The following is a 26366-nucleotide window of genomic DNA, read 5'->3' on the forward strand; positions in this document are numbered from 1 at the left end:
CCCAGCAAGCAGTTGTGTTTTCTTCCTCCAAAATGCAAGGGAGAGGGCTGGAAGTGAGGCGCCTTCTTCCCATGCAAAGGATTGGGTGTGGTAGGTGGGGTAGGTGGCCAACCCCCACCCCACATGCTATAAAAGGGTGCCCAGGCCAAAAGAGGGTGCCCACACTTATAAAGTGTCCACCTACTTTTAATGAAGTATGAAACCTGTAAGTTATAAGGCTTATAACTTAAAACTCTTATTAAAATAAGGATTTCCCACCTGTTCACACACCACAAAACCTGTCAGAAGACAAGGCATTCCACGGCTCACGGGAGGGCGTCCCCGACCCCTGAGCTAGACACACATGTCAGGCATGCAAACGAAACCAGTTCACGCGAAAACATTTCAAAGGCAGGCAAACATGAGTGCACAATGCAACATTGTTAAAGGATAATCTCCGTTCATGTACTTGCACAATACTTGACATTTCCGGGCACAAGCAGGCCCACCGGAAAGTCAATTCCAGGTACACACACAGTGTACAATCCACCCGTCCATGGCACTACGGATCACGCCGTGCCAGTCCTAGCGGTGGTAATCCAGAAGCATACACCGTGTGCAATCCACCCGTCCCTGGCACTACGAATCACGCCGTGCCAGTCCTAGCGATGGAGCACCACTACAGAGTATGCTCATCCAGAGCCCAAAGCTCACACAAGAAGATAAGAGGACCATTAGATAGCTCAATGGTGACAAGGGGCCTGTAGCACCCTGTCGGCCGCCAACAGAGCACTGTCGGCAGCCAGCAGTGTGTCCAGGCTATAGGCAGCAAGTGGGCCAATGGCATGGCATGGGGGGTGGGCAGCATCAGTGAAGCGCAGTATCTATAAGGAAAATTCAGCATTTGTTTGTCCACCAAGAAAACCCTGCCACCTAATCTCTCTCCTCTCCCCTCTCCTCCGTCTTAATCTTATGTTAATTAACATCAATGTTCTTAATCATGCTGAGGGCTGTGGATCAGTACGGCAAGGCTTCCGTGCATGCAACATTGGTATCAGAGCATTCATGCTTAGCCCACTAAGCTATGTCCCAAGTGTAGGAAATAGTTGTTAGGGTTAGGGTTTTGGAAGGCACACCAACAGGAAGCGTGAGAGAGAGAGAGGAACACGTTTGCTCATGTATTGATAATAATAAAAAGGATTACAATAGCCACATATAAAAGATGTGACCTAAAGTGTGTTCACATGGTCCGGCCATAAACTGTGCCAGGTGGACCAAACCACTTATAAACCACTATAAGTGAAACTAAGCTAAACTGGGGGAAAAAACCTCCACTAACTGAAGTCCCAGTAACCTACTGATGATCACTAGCACTCCCCTGGCATAAAACCCAACAAACCCCCTTGGAGTGATCACATACCCCCTTGGAGTGATATGTGATCACTGTACATCATCCACCAAAAGGAAACAAATTCAAAGCAGTTCGGAATGCTTCGAATTTCGGACGTGGTAGTGCCTTGGTGAAGATGTCTGCCACATTCCGATCTGTAGGGCAGTAAATCAGACTGATATCACCTACGTGGAGTCTCTCCCGAACAAAGTGATAGTGAATCTCAATGTGTTTCGTGCGAGCATGAAACACCGGATTCCTGACCACGGCAATGGCACTCTGACTATCAGTACAGATAGGTGTAGGCTCCTCCACTGAAATATCCATATCAGTCATAAGACGACGCAGCCATACACACTCAACGGTAGTAGTGTAGGCTGCTCTCTACTCTGCCTCACAAGACGAAGTGGCCACTGTGGTCTGTTTCTTGCTTAGCCAAGAAATACATGAAGAGCCAAGAAAGAAATAATTTCCACTAGTGGAATGTCTGGTATCAAAATCACCAGCCCAATCTGAATTGCTGTAAGCATATAGCTGCATGTCACCCCCCTCAGGATAAAGCAATCCAAGAGACAAGGTACCCTGCAAATATCGAAATACACGTTTCACAGCTTGCGAATGTGACAATCGCGGTCTGTGCATGAATCTGCTCAACTGAGATATGGCATACTGAATATCTGGCCGTGTATTACACAAGTAAATAAGGCACCCAACAGCCTGAGCATATATAGTGGCATCAAATAAAATATTGTCATCTTGTAGTGACAGTTTCATCCCAGGCTCCATAGGAGTGCTAATAGGCTTGCAATCCTGAAATTTGAACTTCTCCAGAAGTTTAGCAACATACTGAGATTGCAACAACCCAATGCCTCTGTTATCCTGCACAAACTGTATGCCCAAATAGTAGTGTACGAGCCCCAAATCAGACATGGCAAATGTCTGTTGCAGTATCTCTTTAAAAGCTGCAATTTTGTCATCATTTGATCCTGTGAGCAAAAGATCATCTACATAAAGACTGATGACCAGCAGATCTTTCTCTTCTTTCTTTACATACAAAGTGGCTTCTGATGGACTGTTCACAAAGCCTTGAGTGAGCAGGAAAGCATCTATTTTTGCATACCAAGCTCGTGAAGCTTGTTTCAAACCATACAAGGCCTTTTTCAGCCTGCATACTTTCCCTTCATAACCATGTTCTGCAAAACCTATGGGCTGATGAACATAAACTTTCTCCTCGAGGTCCCCATGTAGGAAAGCAGTCTTGATGTCCAACTGATGAACAACCCAACCACGATGTGCAGCCACTGCAATGACACTTCTTCCTGTAGTCTGCGCATCAGTCTGGCTCTCGGTACTGTGTCAAAAGCTTTGCGGAAATCCACAAAGCAACAATAAATCCTCCTGCCATATAATCTGCCCTCCTCAATAATAGCTCTGAGTGTCAAGATATGGTCAAGAGTGGAGAAACCTCTCATGAACCCTGCCTGCCCTGGTGCACGTATGCCCTCTCTCTCTGCCCATCTACTCAACTCCTGCTCAAGAATAGATGCATATAATCTAGCCAATGTGTGACCAATCATGATGGTACGATAATTCCCAGGAAGCATGGGATCCCCTGACTTGAAGATAGGCACAATCGTGGACATATTCCAAGTCTCAAGAAAACCCTCACACATGGCTCGGTTAAACATCATAGCAATAAGCTCTGCAAGCATATCTCTGGCATGAATAAAGTGCTCTGCCACCAAACCATCATGATCATATGCTCTCCCAGTCCTCATCCTGTCAATAGCTTTCCTTACCATCTCAGCAGTAAAGAAAGCACATGTCTTTGGGCATGGCTCCGATGGGTCTGGCAGGGGCGGCTGTCCTGGTGCTGTGTACAGGGATGCTGCATACTCACCCCAAATCTCTGTGGAGGTAATGGCTGGTGATGGTGAATGCTCATGGAATAGTCTCCATGCCTCGCCTGAGTCCTGACTCATAAATAACTGATACAAATCCCTCTCTAACTGAGCAAGATAAGCCCTCTTCTTCCGTCGCACTAGGTGCCGGAAGGTAATCCGTGACTGTCTGTGAGTGGTAACACCCATGAGCACCTCTCTCTGTAATCTGATCCTCATCTCTCTGCACTCCTCATCATACCAACTGTTCTGGGGCATGTTCCCAGATCGTCTCCGTGTAGGCTGACTATGGGGATATGCCTCTGATGCTGCAGCATGAAGCGTATCTATCAATATCTGAGTGAGCTCATCTAATGGCCGTCCTGGCTCCTCGGCACATAAGCATCTGTATATCTCATCCGTGTACACGGTGTCAGTCTTCCTCGTAAAGGTATAACGAGTGTGTGTGGAGACCTGTCCCAATGGAGCGGTGCTGAACTGAAATGTAAGAGTGAAGGACAAGATAGCATGATCCACTGCTATTCCAATCGGCCTAGTGCTTACCATAAAATCCTAAAAAGAGGGAATGAGACTGGGCTGAGCCATAACATAGTCCACTGTACTAGCACCATGCCTATGTGGAAAGCAAGTGAAACCGCCCGATGTCGGGAATCTCTGTAGGCCATTCAGGATGGCCAATCCATGTGCAGTCCCCATGTCTATCAAATACCGCCCATACACTGTATGCTCCTCATCCTGTGAGAGTCTAGATAGGCCCATATCCCTAACATCAAGCTCCCTCAACATCTCCTCTGAGGTATCATAAAATACTGTCTGGTTATGGGCGGTCCTGGCATTGAAGTCCCCCAGGAGAATGATGTCACCATCCCTGGAGAGCTCCCTGGAGAGCTCCCAAATGTCATCATCCAAAATAGAAAAGGGAGACTGCCCGCTAGGTGATGCATACACTGATGTACTAGGAGCAAAATAGCATATAGCAATGTAGAGATATCTGCCCATCTCTGCCCTCAGTCTAACCCACATGTACCTAGCCTGCTCATCTCTGCGGACTATATGTATCAGTGGCTGTAGCTCCTCTCTAAACAATACTGCCACTCCTGAGCCCCGTCCTCTATGCTCTGAACGAGTCTCCTGTCTACAAGCTGTCTCCCATCGGTATCCACTAACATGTGGCATGGACTGTCCAGGAGCCTGATGCGTCTCACAGTAGAAGATGATGTCCCTTCCAGTGAAACTATCCTCAAAAGCCCCTACATCAAGACGTAGAGATCCATTACAATTCCAAGTAGCAACTTTGAGTGTAGTCCCATAGGTCTCGCGCCGTCATGAAGAGCGCCTCTCCGTAATCACCACTCTACCATCTCTATAGAAGGCCACTTTCCCTTTCTCTCGGGCTGCCCTTATCTCTGGCATAACTTCTTTCATGTGGGCAAGTTGCGAGAGTGTGAGGTCATCTCCAAGAAATATTCCCGTCTTCTTGAGTGTAGGACGTCTCTTCAAGAAGTCCTTCTTCGCTTCCACGGAGGGGAAACGAACGATAAGTGCTCTCTCCTTAGAAGATTCGCCACCACTACCTTCTCTCTTCTTTCCCACTCTCCATGCCTTTGTGTGTGTGGCTTCAATGCCCATCATAGAGAAGAGCTCCTTGGTTTCCCCTTCCGCATCATCACGGTCTTTTAGACCGGACACTCGTACATGTAAGGCCCGGGTCTTCCTCCTTTGCTCCTCTTCAAGGGTCATGTTGATGATGGTGGGAGTGGGGAGAGAGAGAGAGAGAGAGAGATGGCCGAGTCCTTTTGGGGCAAGCAGAGAGAAGCGAAGAGCTTGTGGGAGCGCACTGAGAGAAGCGAAGCGAACAGAGAGAAGCGAACAGGCGAATAGAGAGAAGCGAAGAGCTTGTGGGGGCACAGTGAGAGAAGCGGCCGAAGAGAGAGAGAGAGTGTGTGTGTGAGAGGGGCTGCCTTGGCCCTTAAAGCCCCCGTCTAAAGACTCAAACCAGCAAAAAAAAACAAAACAAAACAAAAAATTGTGGACGCCTCGATCAAGTAGTCGTACGCTTCGAACGCCTCGTACGGATCGAACGCCTCGAGCTCTTAGAGGAGCGCCTCATAACAACTATGGTCGAGGCACAAGATCTCTGATGCCGAGCACACCACAAGAATGTCATCATCGGGCTAGTACCAAGGTATGAATCAAATCCCCAAAAATCCAAGTCTAGTTCCAAACTCAAGTCCAATGTAACCAAGATCACATACGAGGAACACAGGTGATGTATGTGTAAATGGCAAAGTTTTAGATGCCCAAAACAACGTTGCTCTGGTTGATGAAGGCAGCCCACAAATTGCAGTGGTGGCCAAGCACTGGTGATAGAAGCGACGCCAGAGGTAGCAGTGAAGACAGATCAGCCCCCGGCGACGATGGCGGCGCTGCAGGAGGCAGGCTGCTCAAGGAGGCGCATGTGGCGGGTGCTCAGAGGCAGCAGGCGACGCGACACTCAAGGGCAACAGGCGGCACCGCGCTCACGGGCAACAGGCGGGCGGAACAGGCATTGCTAGGCAGCGGAGGCAGGCATAACTGGGCGCTGCAGGGCAGTGCGGTGGTAAAGCCGGCGGTGCTACAAGGACAGTGGGAAACAACGGCACAACAGGGAGACGAAGGAACCGCAAGGTGGTGGCAGCGCTGCAGTGCGGCTATATTTTGCCTTTTTTTTCCTTTTATTATTTTAATAATAATGAAATATTGTTGCATGTGCGGAAGCCTTTATACTGATCCACGCCCTAAGCATGATTAAGAACATTGATGCTAATTAACACAAGATTAAGACACAGGAGAGAGATTATGTGTCAGGTTTTCTTGGATTACTATGGTACAAAAAGGTAACTTGATGCTTAGGGCTATGGTCAGCCCCATAGGGGTGCCCTAGGCTCCTTCTACATATGTCCTACTAATGCTATGAATGGAGGACTGATGAACTACTGAATTAAACTTGCTGAATTATGTTTCATTTTTATATACTTGCTTGAGGACCAGGTCAGCCAGCACCAATGCAATTGGCCTGTTTTGGTGGACAAACAAATGCTGAATTTTCCTTATAGATGCTGCGCTTCACTGATGCTGCCCACCCCCCATCCATGCCCTTGGCCCACTTGCTGCTTGTAGCCTGGACACACTGCTGGCTGCCGACAATGCTCTTTTGGCTGCTGACAGGGTGCCACAGGCCCCTCATGCTCTTGATAACTATGTGCTGCTGCTGCTAATGAAGATGTGGATGATACTGATGATGATGATCATGCTGATGCTGTGACTGCTGAGGATAACGATGATGATGAAGATGCTGATGAAGATGCTGCTGAATGGTTCTGATTCTTTGCTACTGCTGATGTTAATGATGATGATGCTGCACTAATCAAGGATTAAACCAGTTCATGCCGAAGATTAGCCATGGCACGGGCATGCACATGACATTCCCTTCTGCTAAACTTGATGATGGGGTGGACACTCTGCCATCCTTCCTCCTTGGACTTCTACTGACCTTAAACTGCTACTGCTTACTGACTTTTATTTCTACTGACTTTGACTTTAGCTAACTAATATTTTTGTCTGAACACCTTCACTCCTGATCTTCACTTCCAAGTCTTGATGAAGAACTGAGCATCTGTTTATTGTTGTCCCCATGCTTGCCGTCCCTTAACCTTGACACAACGTCGGGTCACCTTCCAAAACTGATCATGCCTGTTGCTAGGCCTTTGGAAATGATCTAAGGGCTTAATGAGGTACTGGGTATGCATACCTACCCTCAGGGAATGCTTCTTCTAGCTTCACCTATTTTGCAGACCACTCCATATGCTACCCAGCTATATCCTTTCTATTGGAGCTATGCACCTTCCTTGGTGTTGGGTTTTATGCTGTGTATGCACCCAGGGGAGTGCTAGTGATCATCAGTAGGTTACTGGGGCACTTTTTACTTCAGTTAGTGGAGGTTTTTTCCCCCAGTTTAGCTTAGTTTCACTTATAGTGGTTTATAAGTGGTTTGGTCCACCTGGCACAGTTTATGGCCGGACCATGTGAACACACTTTAGGTCACATCTTTTATATGTGGCTATTGTACTCCTTTTTATTATTATCAATACATGAGCAAACGTGTTCCTCTCTCTCTCTCAGGCTTCCTATTGGTGTGCCTTCCAAAACCCTAACCCTAACAACCATTTCCTACACTTTGGTATCAGAGCAAGGTTCGCCTGCCCTGTCCGTACTGCTCCCCATCAGCTGCCCGTACAGGCCCTCGCCATCAGCTGCAGCCACTCATCTACCCAATCTCCAGCCCACGTACAGTCCTGCACAGACAGCCGTACAGTCCGTACAGGCCTGCTGTCTGTCCATACAGGCACCGGCTGTTCCGTACAGCAAACAGCAGACGACCAGCACCTGCTGCGCATACCTGCAGCAATACAGTCGCCGCTTCTCCTCCGTACACTGCTCCGAACAGCTGTTCCGTACAGCCTACAGCCGACCAGTACCTGCAAAATCACATGGGTAAAATTTAAAGCTTTACATGTTTTGAAATTTGGGCGTTTTTTCTGTGAAAGCTTTTCTGGCAGCAGATACAGGGAAGTTTTCTTGCAAAGAAACCTCTACGGGCTTTTGCAAGGCTTTGGGCATTTTCGGGCATTTTTGGGCATTTTGGCACTGTGTGAGCCACTTTTGTTGCTCTACTCAGTCAGTGGTGCATTGTTTTGCACATTCAGAGGATTGAGAGTGCAAGCATATTTGGGTCAGTTGTACTCAGTGGAGTACAGTTGCTTTCAGGGTTGTTGTTTTTGGGTTTTTTGATACACAAGTACAACATTGTGCACTAGCATAATGGCAAATCAGCAGCAGAGTGATGTGTTCACGTACTTGTCTAAGGAAGACAAGCTCGATGGCATGAATTACTCCTTGTGGAGTTTCATGCTGAGAAATGTGCTCATGGCAAAAGGTCTTTGGGATTTTGTTAGTGGTGATGAACCACGTCCAGGTCCATTGGCTCCAGAGACTCCTCCTCAAGGGGGTGCTCGTGGAAGAGGACAACAGGCACAGGCACCGGTTCAGCCACAGCCTGTTCAAAGAACAAATGCCCAGAAGACATGGGATGCCAAAGATGCACAAGCCTTATCACTTATTGCATTGTCAGTACAGAGGTCTATTATACCTCATATTCGTTCAGTTGGCTCTTCACGGAATGCATGGGTGACTTTGGAGCAGATGTATGCTGCTCGTAATGAGGCACGGATCTCATTTTTGAAAAGAGAGCTGGAAAACCAAAAGATGCATGAAGGAGATGATATGTCAAGCCATTTGAATAAGCTGCAAGATTTGAGAGAGCAACTCATCAATGTGGATGAGATTATTCCTGAGACAGCTTGTATCCACCATCTTAAACTCTTTGCCAAGATCCTACTTGGCTTTTCATACCTCTTTGAACCTTAGCATGAGGAATGCTATTGAGCCCCTAAAGTATCAGGAACTTGTTGCTCTCTTGTTATTACAGGAAGAGCAAATCAGGAAGAACATGAACATGAACACAAGTGCTGAACAAGCATTTGTGACAGGTCAAAAAGGGAAAGGCAAGTTTCAGCCAAAGAGTTCAAATCAGAATTCAGGTGATGGTGGTTCATCTCAGGATACCAAGAAAGGTGATGGACAGCCCAAGAAGAAGGGCAAATGCCATTACTGTAAGAAGCGAGGTCACTACATCACAGAGTGTAGGAAGAGGATTGCCAAAGAGAAGGAGGAGGAGTCTGGGATGTCTATAAACGATGCCTCTACCGGAGACTGCTTCCTTTGTTGTAGACAGGGATTACTGTTTCTACACATGCAGTTATGATGCCTCTTGGTCTTCACAGGCACTCAGTGTGACTGAGCATGCATGTACTTGGTATTTTGATAGTGGTGCTTCAAAGCATATTACATCTCACAGGGATTTGTTTTGTAATGTATGTCCTGCCCCTGTTGGCAAGTCCGTTCAGTGTGCCAATAATGCTTCATATCTAGTTCGTGGCATTGGGGAGATTCAGCTCACAGCCATTGATGGCTCTATTCTTCGCCTTACAGATGCCTTATATGTACCAGGGATAAAGAAGAATCTGTTGTCCATTTCTTCTTTAGCACAGTGTGGTATGCAAGTCAACTTTGATGATGACAAATGCATGGTCAGAGACAAAGCTAATGCTTTGACCTTGATGCTTACTGGTACATTATGTCATGGACTCTATCAGTCGGATGCATTTCAGCCAGTGGATCAGTCCACTTATCATGCATTCACTCTTACTCCAGCTATGGTTGATGCGGAGTTATGGCATGCTCGCATGGGGCATGTAAATTTTGGTAGTCTTATGCTTATGCAGCGACATAACATGTTGACAGACCTACCTCTTATGGAGAAGCCTCCAGATCATATATGTGAAGGATGTATTTTGGGAAAAATGCATCGGTTTTTCTTTCCACGTGATCAGGCTCTACGAGCAACTGCAAAGTTGCAGCTCATACACAGTGATCTTTGTGGTCCCATGCAGACGAAGTCATTAGGAGGTTGCTTCTATTTTGCTACATTTATTGATGACTTCTCTCGTATATGCTGGGTCTATCCGTTGACACAGAAATCACAGGTATATGATGCATTTTTGGCCTTTGTAGCACTTGCTGAAACAGAGTCAGGATGCAAGGTTAAGACCCTCCGTTCTGACCAAGGGGGGGAATATGTGTCACACATGTTGAATTCCTTTCTTGAGAGTAGAGGTATCAAGCATCAGTATACTACTGCTTATACTCCACAGCAAAATGGGGTTGCAGAACGAAAGAATCAGTCACTCATGGAGATGGCCAGATGTATGTTGAAGGCAAAGAAGCTACCACATGTCTTTTGGGTGGAAGCTGTTATGTGTGCTTGTCATATTTTGAATCGATGTCCCACAAAGGCATTGGTTTCCATTGCTCCTTTTGAGGCTTGGCATGGCTGCAAGCCTTCGGTATCACATTTTCGTACTTTTGGGTGTCTTGCATATGCACACATACCCAAAGAGTTGAGGAGGAAGTTGGATGATAAAGCCACAAAATGTATTTTTGTTGGGTACAGTCATGAGAGCAAGGGCTACCGGTTATATGACCCACTGTCCAAGAAGATATTCACTAGTCGGGATGTGATTTTTGATGAAAAATCAGAAATATCCATGGCTAGTTATGATGCAAATCAGGCTGAAAATGATGTGTTTGAAGGCCTACTACCTATGGAGTTTCATTCCACAGTTGGTGATCCAACCCATGAGGGTGCAGGGCAGCCAGCTAATCATGAAGGTGGTGCAGAAATTCAGCAGGAGATTGAGCCAGAAGTTGAGCCAAATATGGGGCAACAGGCTCCACAGGTCAGACATATACCTAGATGGTATTTGAGGACATTACAGGACAGCCATCTAGAGGCTCCTCTTGCTGGCCGTACTCGTAGGGAGACACGGACCAATGAGCATGCACACATCATGGATTTAAATATGGTTATGGCACCTAGTTTACAGGATGATGATGAGCCTGATTCATTTGTGGATGCACGAGACAATGTGCATTGGAACAAAACCATGCAGGATGAACTTGATTCTATTAAAAAGAATCAAACATGGGATTTGGTTGATCTGCCCAAAGGCAAGAAAGCCATTGGTACCAAGTGGGTCTATAAGTTGAAAAGACATGCAGATGGATCCATTGACAAGTACAAAGCCTGTCTAGTTGCAAAGGGCTATGCACAGAAGAAGGGCATTGATTATGAGGAGACATTTGCTCCTACATCTCGTATGTCAACAATTATAGTGCCCACAGAGCTGATTTGGGGAATCATGGCTTTATACAGGACAGTTGTGGGGCAAGTACGTACTACTTAGGGTATATCTGAGATGGTTCACTCCACTATTGGGGTGAAACAGGGCTGCCCCCTTTCTCCCACCTTATTTGGGATGTACGTGGACGAGGTTTCAGACTATGTAGAGCGGGAGGGTGACAGAGGAGCACAGCTAGCAGGGACATGGATTCCGCTGTTATTGTATGCTGATGATATTGTGCTGATCTCAGATTCTCCAGAGGGGATGCAGCGTCATTTGGATGCATTGCACACCTTTGCACAGGACAGTGGATTGTCTGTTAACCTTGGTAAAACCAAGGTGATGGTGTTTAACACCACAGCACAGTGGGTTAGGAGGTCAGTATCCACCTTTACATATGGTCAGGAGACAGTGGAGTATACAGATGCATATACTTACCTTGGTGTGGTTTTCAGTGGCCCACTATTTTCCTTGAGGAGAGCAGCGGAGACCAGATTGACCAGAGCTTATGCAGCATTGGGGAGACTAGAGAGGATGTATTCGCAGGTTCAGTTTCAGGAACCTCGAACAAAGCTCTGGCTCTTTGACACTTTGGTCACTTCAGCCATGCTGTATGGAGTGGAGATATGGGGACCCTCAGTAGATCACCACAGCCGAGCTGGTAGCACTGATGGATGGAGACATATGGAGAGGCCCTTGGTTTCTATGATTTCCCGGATGATTAGGGCCAAGGCCTCCGTACCACATGATATTATCCGTGCAGAGATGGCTGCCCCCCCATTGGTATTGAGGCATGGATTTCCAAGTTTGTGTCAGGCTCCTATGTAAGGGTTGGTGAGTAATCATTTAGTAATAGGCACTCACTCGATCAGTCTCCTTTATACATAGCACTTGGGCTCTCCCTAGAGACAGATATGCTCGCTTAGCCCTGGAGTCTTCACGACAATTGGCATCACAGGGAGACGGATCATGTTGGTATGCACAGATGACAGCTTGGTTCCAGTTGCATGGCTTTAGTATGGAAAGGCTACCTCCATTTCAGTACTCCCTGGATGCACCCTCCCTCTCTCTCACACGGGCAGAGATTACCAGACTTATCAGGCAGGACTTGATTCAGCTGGACACTAGGAGGACATGGATACAGCCGACACAGGAGCTTGGTACGAAGATGGCTTTCTATAGAGATCATCTTCTCCAGCTCACGCAGGATGGGTTTGTGATTAGACCCAGCTACATGGATACTCATCTTTCTCATGGGGTACGGTGTGCTATTGGTCAGATGCGCACATCCTCACACCAGCTAGAGATTGAGACTGGCAGATTTAGAGGAGTACCAGCTGAGGCCAGGATTTGTCAGCTATGCCAGATGGAGCCAGAGACAGAGTTACATTACATATGTCACTGTCCAGTATATTATGAGATACGAGGCCGTTTTCACTGCCTGTTTAGAGAGGGTTTTGGACCACTTTCTAGAGTCATGAGATACCAGGATCAGAGATGCCTCGGATTATACTTGCTGGAGCTTCGTAGACATAGAGAGGGTCTCTTGAGAGGGAGGGGATCAGAGAGGGAGAGACACCTACAGAGGCAGATTACAGACTTCTTTCGACCAGAGATTGAGCAGTCAGGCCAGCAGGCATTGCAGCTAGCCCCAGAGTATAGCCGCACTAGAGGTACACTGATTGATCGGGCTATAGAGTTGGGGCGGTCCAAGCGCCCCAAGATGAGAGGCCCATCTCGACACCGGCGGAGACTACAACAGAGGATCGGGACCATACTAGCACGGCATGGGAGATGTCCAGTCAGAGTACTCACCATGGAGGACATTGAGGATATCCGCCATCGACCGATGAGAGACTTCTTTGGATAGTGATGTGTATGATGCTTACCTTTGTTGCTGGAGTTTTCCTCCCAGATGTTATCCATTAGGAGCTCCTAGTACCGTACTTTTCCTCATAGTTATTTCAGTTTCAGTTAGTTGTTTTTAGCTTTTCTTACACAGACATTGTATCAGATCCACCAATTGTTGTAACCTTTTTGGTCTCATAGGTCATTTTGACCTTTTGAAGACGTTGATATATCATTTCATTTCATTTCATTTCTCTCCTCGTAGCCCCCTCCCGCCACTCTCTCTCTCTCTCTCTCTCTCTCTCTCTCTCTCTCCCGCATGCTCCCCTCTCTTGCCTGTTGCCTATCTTTCTCTCTCTTCACAACAGCCCCCTCTGGCCTCTCTCTCTGTGGGAAGCCCTGCAGACACGCACGGAGCTCTTCCTATGGCCAAGGGTTAATTTTTAACCCGAAACCAGCCTTTTTCAGCCCAAGACAAGATGGAGAGGATCGACATTGAAGACCTGATCAAGGCAGCCATCCAACAACACAAGAAAGAGACGGACAATGCAATGAATATGGTCAACCGGAGCCTTCTTGACAAAGTCAAGAAGCTTGAAGCGCGGATAGCAGTCCAAGATGCAGAGATAACAAATCTCAAGAAGGAGATAGAAGAAGCATGCACTCAACATAAGCTGGAGGAAGGTGAAATTCAGCCCGTCATGACGGAGGAGCTGAACACCATCAAGGCCCAAGTGAGAACACTTCAAGAGGGAGAAGAAAAGAAGGCGCGAGAGACCTCCTCGTGGGTTGAGGTGCTCACGAAGACGCAAAATCAAGTAGATGAAGCGGAGAAATGGATAGAAGTGGTCAAGAAAGGTAAGAACAAGGAGGCCGAAAGCACATCTACCTTGAAGATTATCAACCTAACCATTGAGGAGGAACAAAGAAGAAAGACAAGGGAACTTCATGTGTGGATCATGGGTCTTAAGGACGGTGACAATGTAGAGGAGGAAGCCAAAGATTTATACACATGCATGGGCATTTCGAGGCCTACACACACAGAGGCTTGGAGAGTGGGCAAGAAAGACAAGAATGGAGGAGAGAGCTCTCATTTTACGCTTTCCCTTCTTGGAGGCCAAGAAGGATTTCTTGGCAAAGCGCTCCGCCCTTAAGAAAACGGGCATCTTTCTAGGAGATGACCTCACCTTGGCATAGCTAGCACATATGAGGGAGTGCATGCCGGAGATTAGGGCAGCCAGAGAAAAAGGGAAGCTAGCATTTTACAGAGGCGGCAGAGTGGTGATACTAGAGAGACGCACCACTTGACGGTGCGAGACCTATGGGACCAGCTTGAGACTTGCAGTATGGAACTGCAACGGAGCATTGAGACTGGATGTGGGGGCCTTTGAGGACAGCTTCAGAGACAGGGACATCATCTTCTACTCGGAGACACATCAGGCCCCAGGCAACACATTACCGAGAGTGGCGGGATACAGATGGGAGACGACTTGTAGACAGGAGGCCCGTTCAAAGCAGGGTGGTCGCGGATCTGGGGGAGCTGCAGTTCTTTTTAGAGAGGAGCTTCAGCCACTCATCCATGTTATTCGCCGTGATGAGAGCGTGAGGTACATGTGGGTCAGAGTGAGGGCAGATGAGGGTAGACCCCTATACATTGCTATATGTTACTTTCCACCCAGCACATCTCATTATGCAGCGCCCAAGGGGCAATCTCCATATATGATTCTAGATGAGGATGTATGGGAGTTCTCTAGGGAGGGAGATGTTATCATACTTGGGGATTTTAATGCTCGAACGGCTTAGTACCAGACCTCCTTCTTTGACACTTCGGAGGAGATGTTGAGAGAGAGAGATGTGGAGGAGATGTGTTTGACCCGGAGATCACAGGATGAGGTGGAGTGTATTGAGTATGGGAGATACCTCTTGGAGATGGGGATTGCACATGGGCTGGCCATTTTAAATGGCCTAGAGAGGTATCCACTTGCAAGTGGCTTTACTTGCTTTCCACATAGACATGGGGCCAGCATAGTGGATTATGTTTTAGCCTCGCTAGCCTTCATCCCGAGTATCCAGGATTTTGCGATTGGCCCTAGGCCCATCGGAGTTACGGTGGATCATGCACTTCTCTCCTTTACGGTGGATTTCCACTACAGTTCCCGCCAGGTTGGGCAGTCCTCCTATCGCCCGAGATATACCTTTTGTAGAGAGACTGATGGAGTATACACTGCAGAGATCTACAGCTTGTTGAGTGCAGAGGATCCACAGAGGCCATTAGCAGAGCTCACACAGATCCTGACAGAGGCTTTACATACAGCTGCAGCGACGGCCTTCCCACACACGCAGCCCACAGTATGGCCACGTCCTGGGAGCATGCCCCAGAATAGTTGGTATGATGATGACTGTAGGGAGCTCAGAGCCCGGCTACAGAGAGAGGTGGCCACAGGTGTTACTTCATATAGAGAGTCACGCATCATCTTCCGATGCCTCATTCGGCAGAAGAAGAGAGCATTCTTAGCTCGGCTAGAGAGAGACATGTATCAGCTGTTTTTTGGGGAGGCCTGGAAATTGCTTAGAGAGCACCCCCCGCCTTTGGCCATTACCTCTCCAGATACATGGGGCGAGTATGCAGCCTCCCTCTACAAGTACCAGAGCAGCCACCACTACCGAACCCTCCAGGGCCTTGTCCACCCACTTCTACCTTCTTCACAGTAGAGATGGTGAGGAGGGCCATCAACAGATTGCTTACAGGGAGGGCATAGGATCATGAGGGTATTGTAGCCGAGCATTTCATACATGCTAGATATATGATTGCAGACTTGCTAGCTCTCATGTTTAATAGAGCCATGTGTGAGGGGTTTCCTGGGACTTGGAGTACTTCCACGATTGTGCCGGTACTCAAGTCTGGAGATCCGAGCCTACCGACTAACTACCGCACCATTATGATTGGTCACTCGCTGGTGGCCAAGCTATATGCCTCTATTCTTGAGTAGGAGTTGAGTAGATGGGCAGAGAGACAAGGGGTCCGAGCTCAGGGTTTTAGGAGGAGATTCTCTACTTTGGATCATATCTTTACCCTCAGGGCTATCATTGAAGAGGGCAGAGCACATGGGAGGAGGATCTAATGTGGCTTTGTGGATTTCCACAAGGCCTTTGACATAGTGCCCAGAGCTAGACTAATGTGCAGGCTGCAAGACTTGGGGGTTCCATGTGAGCTCATTTGGGGTATTATGGCACTTTATGAGACAGTAGTTGGGCAGGTGCGGACTTCAGAGGGTCTCTCCCAGCCAGTACACTCCACTAGTGAAACAGGGCTGCCCACTCTCTCCGACTCTATTTGGACTATACATTGATGAGATCTCTGATTATATTGGGACACGAGGGGAAAGAGGAGCCCAGTTGGCTGGCACTTGGATACCTCTGCTCTTATATGCTGATGATATTGTGCTTATAGCAGACTCACCAGAGGGTATGCAGAGGCACTTGGATACTTTATATGCTTATGCACAGGACAGTGGGCTCTCAGTTAACCTTGGTAAGACCAACGTTATGGTGTTTAATACTACAGCTCAGTGGGTTTGGTGATCAGCGCCTATTTTCACATATGGGCAGGAGACAGTGGAGTATGTTGACTCATACACATATCTTGGAGTGGTGTTCACTAGGCCCACATTTTCCATGAGGGGGGCAATAGAGGCCAGACTGACTAGAGGATATGCAGCACTAGGAGGTCTAGAGAGGATGTGCTCACAGGTACAGTTTTAGGAGCCATGCACTAAGCTGTGGCTTTTTGACACGCTGGTCACATCGGCGATGCTCTATGGAGTATAGATCTGGGGGCCTAGCCTAGATCGTCACAGTTGATCAGGACGCACATACGATGGATGGAGATTGATGGAGAGACCACTTGTGTCCATGATCTCCAGGATGATTCGGGCTAAGGCCTCAGTACCCCATGAGATTATCAGAGCCGAGATGGGAGCACCACCGATCGTAGTCGAGGCTCTTGCCAGATCAGTGTCCTTCATTCATAGCACCTGGGAGCTTCCCCGACACCAGTATGCACGACTTGCTTTAGAGTCCTCTCATCAGCTAGCCATGGAGGGAGACACTTCATGTTGGTATGCGCAGATAGCATCCTGGTTTGAGCTCCATGGGTTCAGTTTAGATAGACTTCCACCCTTCTAGTACTCTCTGGAGGCACCCTCTCTCACCTTGACACATTCTGAGATTAGTAGAGTCATCAGACAGGACCTCATTCAGTTGGACACTAGGAGGACATGGCTAGAGCCCTCACAGGAGTTGGGGACGAAGATGGTTTCTATAGAGACCATCTTCTCCGCACCACTGAGGATGGCTTTATACTTAGACCGAGCTACATGGATACCCATCTCTCTCATGGATTGAGGTGCGCCATTTGGGCAGATCCGCACCTCTTCAGATCAGTTAGAGATAGAGAGAGGTAGATTTAGAGGCATACCTCGAGGGGACAGGATTTGTCAGATTTGTTGGATAGAGCTGGAGACGGAGGAGCACTACATCTGTCGCTGCATAGCATATTATGAGATTCGAGGGCGCTACCATTGCCTTTTCAGAGAGGGATTTGGACCACTGGCTAGAGTCATGGACTATTGTGATCAGAGATGCTTGGGTTTATCTCCTGGAGATCTGCAGGCTTAGAAAGTCCATTATCAGGAGCAGACGCTCGATTGGCAAGGAGTCCACGCAAAGATAGATTACTGTCTTCTTTAGAGGGACTACCCAGGAGGACACACAGCCTACACCAGAGGATTCAGAGCATCATTGCAAGGCATCGGGCTTGTCCGACTAGGCATCTCACTATGGCAGATATCCAGGCCATCCGGAAGAGACCCATGCTAGAGCTCCTAGGATGATTACCACTCTAGCCATATACTGTTGTACTCACTGTCACATTTGTACTCCCCCATATTCATGTATTCATGTATCCATGTACTCATGTACCCCATTTTGACTAGTAGCATTAGCTTCCCACTCTCCCTAGTTGCTGCTTCCGGATGCTCCCTACTGATGTATTGTAGGGGTAGATACTTACCTTCAGTTCTTTCTTTTCTTTTCCAGACAGTGTATCAGATGTCACATGGTTGTAACTTTGGTCTCATAGGTCACTTTGGCCTTTTGAAGACGTTAATATAACATTTCATTTCATTTCTCCCTCTCATACATTCTCTCCCTCCCTCCCTTAAGCCTTTCTCAAGACCCAAAGATCAAACACACTAGGATCATGATGTTTTAATACCCACTTTTGAAGCTCTCTATACTCTACCAATTCATTTCATTTTACTTTGTACCCTTGAATCTTGATGATGTACCCAGATGACGAGGATGTACTATTTTGGTCTCATAGGTCATTTTGGCCTTCTGGAGACGTTTAATACAGCTTTCTTTCACACACACACACACACACTCTCTCCCTCTCTAATACACACCCTCTCTCTCCCTCCCTCAAGGCTCATACATAAACACTCTAGTCTCATTTTACGCTTTCCCACCTTGGAGGCCAAGAAGTAGCAGAGGCCAGATTGACTAGAGGATATGCAGCACTAGGAGGTCTAGAGAGGATGTGCTCACAGGTACAGTTTCAGGAGCCACGCACTAAGTTGTGGCTTTTTGACACGCTGGTCACATCGGCTATACTATATGGAGTACAGATCTGGGGGCCTAGCCTAGATCGTCACAGTCGATCATGACGCACATATGATGGATGGAGATCGATGGAGAGACCACTTGTGTCCATGATCTCCAGGATGATTCGGGCTAAGGCCTCGGTACCCCATGAGATTATCAGAGCCGAGATGGGAGCACCACCGATCGTAGTCGAGGCTCTTGCCAAATCAGTGTCCTTCATTCATAGCACCTGGGAGCTTCCCAGACACCGGTATGCACGACTTGCTTTAGAGTCCTCTCATCAGCTAGCCATGGAGGGAGACACTTCATGTTGGTATGCGCAGATAGCATCCTGGTTTGAGCTCCACGGGTTCAGTTTAGACAGACTTCCACCCTTCTAGTACTCTCTGGAGGCACCCTCTCTCACCTTGACACATTCTGAGATTAGTAGAGTCATCAGACAAGACCTCATTCAGTTGGACACTAGGAGGACATGGCTGGAGCCCTCACAGGAGTTGGGGACGAAGATGGTTTCTATAGAGACCATCTTCTCCGCACCACTGAGGATGGCTTTATACTTAGACTGAGCTACATGGATACCCATCTGTCTCATGGATTGAGGTGCGCCATTGGGCAGATCTGCACCTAGAGACAGGCAGATTTAGAGGCATACCTCCAGGGGACAGGATTTGTCAGATTTGTTGGATAGAGCTAGAGACGGAGGAGCACTACATTTGTCGCTGCACAGCATATTATGAGATTCGAGGGCGCTACCATTGCCTTTTCAGAGAGGGATTTGGACCACTGGCTATAGTCATGGACTATTGTGATCAGCGATGCTTGGGTTTTTATCTCCTGGAGATCCGCAGGCTCAGAGAGTCCATTATCAGGAAGAGCATACGCCCGACTGGCAGGGAGTCCACACAGAGACAGATAAGTGACTTCTTTAGAGGGACTACCCGGGAGGAGACACAGTCGACAGCCCAGCAGTGGGCACCCCGTGGGACTCTAGTTGAGAGAGCTATCCAGTTGGGAAGATCCAGACGCCCGAGGGTTCGCGGATCCTCACATCAGAGATGGTGCCTACACTGGAGGATTCAGAGCATCATTGCAAGGCATCGGGCTCGTCCGACCAGGCATCTCACTATGGCAGATATCCAGGCCATCCGACAGAGACCCATGCTAGAGCTCCTAGGATGATTACCACTCCAGCCATATACTGTTGTACTCACTGTCACTTTTGTACTACCCCATATTTATGTATTCATGTATCCATGTACTCATGTACCCCATTTTGACTAGTAGCATTAGCTTCCCACTCTCCCTAGTTGCTGCTTCCGGATGCTCCCTACTGATGTATTGTAGGGCTAGATACTTACCTTCAGTTCTTTCTTTTCTTTTACAGACAGTGTATCAGATGTCACATGGTTGTAACTTTGGTCTCATAGGTCACTTTGGCCTTTTGAAGACGTTAATATATCATTTCATTTCATTTCTCTCTCAACTTTCACTATATATATATATATATATATATATATATATATATATATATATATATATATATATATATATATATATATATATATATATATATATAAAATAGACGCCTAACACGCCTCTAACGTCTCTAAAAATATGAGTCTTTCGAGGTGCGTACCATACCCGCCTCGTACCAAACGCCTCTAACAACCATGGCCTCGACAATGACTTCGACTCGGATTTCTACATCGACATATTTGTTTTATATTGTATTCATTGGTTTTATTGGTCTTGGCTTTGAAAAGCTCGTTGATTGTTCCTAAATAAATTCCTGAAAGGGGGCGGGGCCTGTTCCCCGCTGAGTGTGGTGTACTGTGCAAAGATTCTCTTTATCCCCCTTTCTCTCCCTTTCTCTCTTTATCTCTATAGCTCTTGGGCACGTGGTTGAGTCTGTTACTACACGCCCTGTTGGGCTTATAGTGGTATCAGAGCAAGATTTCTCCCTAGGCCTGCTCTCTCGGATGTAGCTTCTTCGGGACAGGTAAAGGAAAGGAAGGCAAAGGAGCCTTCATCAACCGGCAAGATGGACTTGAAACTGGGAGAGAAGAGCGTTAAGTTTGATGCTTTTCATGGAAAGTGGGATAGACGAAAAGCACTATCATTTGTTAAACAATTTGATGCCGCTTTTGGAGGAGACAACTACTTCGAAAAGTCAAAGCTTTGAATGGTTTGTAAGCATTTGAAGGATGCCGCCTTGAATTGGTGGCTTAAAGTAGTACAAGAAGAGACTGAGCTGAAGACATGGACCGACTTGAAGACTATGTAGAAGGAATGGAATGTTGGGTGTTGGACTCACACACTCACACACACAAACCTGCACATTAGGGCTAGGTGCAGGGTAGTGAAGCTCACACACAGAAATGAGAGAGAGAGAGAGGGAGAGCCAAAAGTGTGGTATCCACAAAATGCAAGTCAACCCTTGCATGTGTGCCACATCCATATAATATAGAAGTACAAAATATTATATGTTAGAGTGTCCTTTCACACTTGATGTCCAAGGGGAAAAACCACATGGGAAAAAGTGCCCTTGGTTTAGCCGTGTTCACACATAGCACTACCATAAGTGAGCATATGCCTACAAATCCCCCCCTGTAGTGGAAGTGTGAACCTGTACAAGGTAGCAGATCACTCTCTGTATGAGAGTAAGCCCAAAGCTTTGCGGAAAGCTTCAAAATTTTCTCGAGGTAAAGCCTTTGTGAATAGATCTGCAACATTATCCTGTGTAGGGCAATAAGATAAACTGATCTCCCCTGCATGTAGCCTCTCTCTGACTTAGTGATAATGAATCTCAATGTGCTTGGTACGTGCATGAAATACTGGATTTCGTGCCACGGCCATAGCACTCTGGCTATTAGTGAGAATGGTGGTGGGTGTCTGTTGACACTCACGAAGATCAGCCAATAGTCTCCTCAACCATACACAATCTACTGTAGCTGTGAAGACTGCCCTGTACTCAGCTTCACAAGTAGATGTGGCAACAGTGGATTGCTTTTTACTCAACCAAGATATGCATGAACTGCCAAGAAAAAAACAATTCCCACTGGTGGATTGCCTGGTATCATAATCACCAGCCCAATCTGAATCACTGTATGCATAAAGCTGCAAGTTGCCCCCCCCCCGGGATAGAACCAGGGTACCCTTAAGATAACGAAAAATGCGTTTGACTGCTTGCCAATGCTTTGTGCCTGGACTGTGCATGAATTTGCTCAACAAAGACACCCCAAAAGATATGTCTGGCCTCGTGTTACACAAGTAAATGAGGCATCCCACTGCCTACCTGGCTGTAAATGCCGGCCTCAAAAAGCTCTCCAATATCATGCACAGTAAGCCGTACACCTGGTTCTACCGAAGTAGAAATGGGCTTACATTCATCCATGTGAAACCTTTTTAGCAAACTTTTTATGTACTTAGTTTGCTGCATAACAATGCCATCATCTGTATGCATAAACTGTATGCCGAGATAGTAGTGTAAAGGCCCCAAATCTGACATATCAAATTCAGCTTTCAAATCAGCTTTGAAATCTGAAATTTGTGATTTGCTAGTACTTGTAATGAGCATGTCATCTACATACAAGATGACTATGAGAATATCGGCATCGGTTTTCTTCACATACAATGTGCTTTCAGTTGGACTATTCTCATAACCTTGGCTGGTTAGATGAGCATGTATCTTATCATACCAAGCTCTTGGAGCTTGCTTTAACCCATACAATGCTTTGTGTAACCTGCATACTTTATGTTCCTCACCAGGAACTACAAAACCAATGGGCTGATTTACATATACTTCCTCCTGTAAGTCCCCATTTAAGAATGCAGTTTTGATGTCCAATTGATGCTTTTTCCATCCTTTATGTGCAGCCAATGCAATCACTGATCTTATTGTGGTCATTCTCGAAGTAGGAGCAAAAGTCTCTTCATAATCTATTCCCTTTTTCTGGGAGTAGCCTTTAGCCACAAGTCTTGCTTTGTACCTGTCAATAGTACCATCAGACTTTCTTTTGACTTTGTACACCCACTTTGTTCCAATGACATGCTTGCCTTTAGGCAATTCCACAAGATCCCGTGTATTGTTCTTCATGATAGAAGAAATTTCAGCTTGCATAGCTTGCAACCAATGCTCATTCTCATGTGCTTCTTCATAAGAAGAAGGCTCTTTTGAATCAAAGAGACCACCCATTGCTAATGCAGACTCCCCACGATGTATATTCAAAGCATGGCTGGAACTAGCCCTTGTTCTACCTGTGAGTGGAGCTGCAAGTTTGCTTTCTTGCAAAGTTTTCAGCAACCATCTTGGCACTGATTTGGCCGTGTCTATGGCTGTTTGCTCTTCCCTGACAAGATCTTCCACTTCTTCCATAGAAGGGGGCTGAATGGCTGGCTGTTCCACATGTTTTACATGAGGATTTTCTTGTGTTGGGGCTGGCTGTTCTGAATCCCCCCTAATTGCAATGGGTAAAAGTCCATCAAACATGTCCTGTATGCTTGTATCATTGCTTTTATACAAGCTGTCCATGGGCTGTTCTGAATTTTCAGCAAATACCACATCTCTACTTACAAAAATCCTTCGTGTAGTTGGATTATAAAGACGGTATCCTTTGCTCTCATTGCTATAGCCCACAAAAATGCATTTAATTGCTTTGTCATCTAGCTTTGTTCGGAGTTGTTCTGGCACATGTGCATATGCCAAACACCCAAATGTACGCATATAATCCACTGTTGGCTTTCGGCTATACCAAGCCTCAAATGGTGTTATGGTTTTCAAAGCTTTTGTTGGATACCTGTTCAACACATGAGTTGCACACATCATAGCTTCCATCCAAAAATTGTGAGGCAACTTTTGTGCTTTCACCATGTATCTTGCCATCTCCATGAGAGATCTATTTTTCCTTTCAGCTACACCATTCTGCTGCGGTGTATAAGGCACAATACATTGGTGTTTAATGCCCTTTTGAAGCATATAATCCATGAATGCATTTGACATGTATTCTCCACCTCTATCTGAGCGGAGTGTTTGGACTTTACATCCACACATATTTTCAGCCATTGCTACAAAGTGTCGAAAGCACGTAAACACATCTGCTTTCGCTTTCAAGGGGTAAGCCCAAGCAAACCTGGAGTAGTCATCAATGAATGTGACAAAGTAAAGATGCCCCCCTATGGATGGTGTCCGCATTGGACCACATACATCACTATGTATGAGCTGTAATTTACTTTCAGCTCTAACAGCTCCATCTTTGGGGAATGGTTTTCGTTGCATCTTTCCCAAAATACACCCCTCACATACATGTCTTGGTGGAGACTCAAGAGGCGGCATATTATCAACCATATGATGCTTCTGCAAAAGCATCAAACTCTGAAAAGTTACATGCCCAAAACGAGCATGCCATAGCTCTGCTTCATGCATAGCAGGAGTGTGGGCAGTCACTGTATTTGCATCAAAAGTACGCTTGTCATAGCTGTCCAGCTTATACAAGCCTTTGTATCATGTTCCAGAAGTGACAATTTCATAACCCTTTGATGGGTCTTTTACCAAACACTTCCCGTCTTCAAATTCAAGCTTTAAACCTTGGTCGTTTATGGCTGAGACGGAGAGCAGATTTTTCTTTATCCCTGGAACATACAATACATATATTGGCACCATTGGCTGCAATAAAGTATGACATTGCCAATTCCCTTTACTGGATATGTGGTATGATCTGCACATGATACAATGCGGCCATTTGAAGCATAAACCAAGTGCTGAAATACATCTTTGCATGAAGTGATGTGGCTCGAAGCACCACTATCAAAATACCATGATGCATTCTGTCTGTCAGATGCAATGCAAGACATATCAGTGTCTGAAGCACTTGGTGTGCCACTAGTGCATGTGACCAAAAAAGTTTACTCTTCTTGGATTACATTAGTTGATTGCTGTGCTTTGTCATCAGAAGAGTCTGCTACTGCATTGCCTGCTTCTTTCCTTTTCTCTTTTGCAATCCGCTTCCTACATTCACTGATGTAGTGTCCAGGCTTATGGCAGTAGTGACATTTGCCCTTCTTTTTGGGCTTGTTTGCATCCCCTTTGTCAGACTTTTCACCACCAAAAGAGGGCTGTCCATGACCAGCCTTGCTAGAGTGTTGTTCCCCATGCCTAAAGCTCTTTGCTTTACCTTTATCCTTGGCTGTAAATGCCTTGTCTCCACCACGGTTGCTCGATAAGTTTGCTCTTCCTGCAAGAGTAAACCCACGAGCTCTTCAAAAGTGACGGGATCACCATCTCCTCTCATTGAGAGGTTGAGAGAGGTGTGAAAGCCCAAGTAGGAAGGCGGTAAAGAATGAAGAGTTGTGAGAACAGGTTCTACATCAGGAGCTCTTTGAGCACCTCTCCTTTGAGGCGTGGTTGGCTGTATGGTAAGTGGGCGTGTGTCATCACCACACATGATGCCCCAAAGCCCTTTGGCTACCAGCAAATTACGGATCATGAAAGTCCAGAGGGAGTAGTTAGATCCATCCAGCTTGTCCTCCTGGGTGAGCACACCAAATACATCTGTAGCATTCTGTGCCATGTCAACAAAATAGACCTGCAAGCAAACCAAGCACCAATGTGCACTGCCAGGCAACCAAATGTCCTGTGCAAATGTATGCGTGCAAACCAAAGCAAGTGTAAACCTGCACTAAATTGTTCAATTATACACAATGTGTGTATACATACGCGACAAATCACAGCTGTAATGCCCAATTACATGCTCCAATCTGAAAATCCCCATGCACTCCAATCGCTTCAATGTGCATCTAATTGGCCAATTTTCACAAAAGCCCCAAATTTCTGCAAATGAAAGAGCTTCAATTTGCTGATTTTGACCTCAATTTTGAAAACCCCCAAATTGCAATTTTTCAATTTGGCCTCAAATTGAGAAATCCCCCAAATTGCACCTGCAACTTTTCTTTGAATCTGACCTGCACAGAAGTGTCTGCAAAATCTGCATATTTTCACCACATGCACTGCAGTGTTCGCAAAATTGTAGGTGACGTGCACTGAAATGGCTCCAAAATTTGTATTTGTGTTTGAACAAAAATGTGTACAGTGAATATCTTTAGGCAAGGGCAGCACGTGTGAGGAAGCAGGTGCTAGGTGGGGAGCAGACAGTTGAGGGACCTGCAGCTAGGCGTGCAGATGTTGTCGAGGAGGAGCACAGAGCACAGAGCAGGCGAAGGTGGTAGGCGCAGGGCGAGTAGACGGCCAGGCGGAGGCGTTGTAGCGCAGGGTCGATGGGGAGGTGGAGCTGGAGCGCACAGAGCTGCATACGGGGCCAGGTATCAGGCAGAGCAGAGGCGCTGGTGGGTGCTCGGCATGTGTCGGGCCAGTCAGAGGCGGGTGTTGTGCGCTGGGCAGGTATCGGGCTAGCAGGGAGCCTTCGGAGGTGCACTAGAGAGGCGAAGGTCGTGCAGGCGGTGGCGAGCGTTGGGCGCGAACAGCGGACGGAGGTGCAGGGCGAGCGTGCGGACGGAGGCGACGACTCTAAGGGACCAGCGATAGGCGCTTTGGGCCTCCGGAACAGAGGAGCGACGGACGACGAGGACGTGAGGCGTACGTGTGGGCGTCGGGTACGCACGGGAGTCGACGGCCGGAAGGGAGCGTTGACGGATGGTCGGCGGCCGGAACGCAGCAGCGTCGGAGCTGGTGCGGTGCTGGGTGGCGGCGGCCCTAGGAGCACTATCGCCGCCTGCGAGCTGAGCGGTGGT

General features: G+C 47.0%; 1 protein-coding gene and 1 pseudogene across 1 annotated transcript in view; both read left to right on the forward strand.

Annotated features, from left to right (window-relative positions):
- Positions 1-26366, forward strand: part of LOC147621822 (CRS2-associated factor 1, chloroplastic-like) — an 87868-nt gene that overhangs the window by 53858 nt on the left and 7644 nt on the right. The gene's annotated exons all lie outside the window — the stretch shown is intronic.
- On the forward strand, positions 13439-25844 carry LOC147621823 (uncharacterized; annotated as a pseudogene).

The sequence above is a fragment of the Cibotium barometz genome, chromosome 29 (genome assembly GCF_041138505.1).
Source record: "Cibotium barometz isolate CiBa-2024 chromosome 29, ASM4113850v1, whole genome shotgun sequence".
In the NCBI taxonomy this organism is placed as follows: domain Eukaryota; kingdom Viridiplantae; phylum Streptophyta; class Polypodiopsida; order Cyatheales; family Cibotiaceae; genus Cibotium; species Cibotium barometz.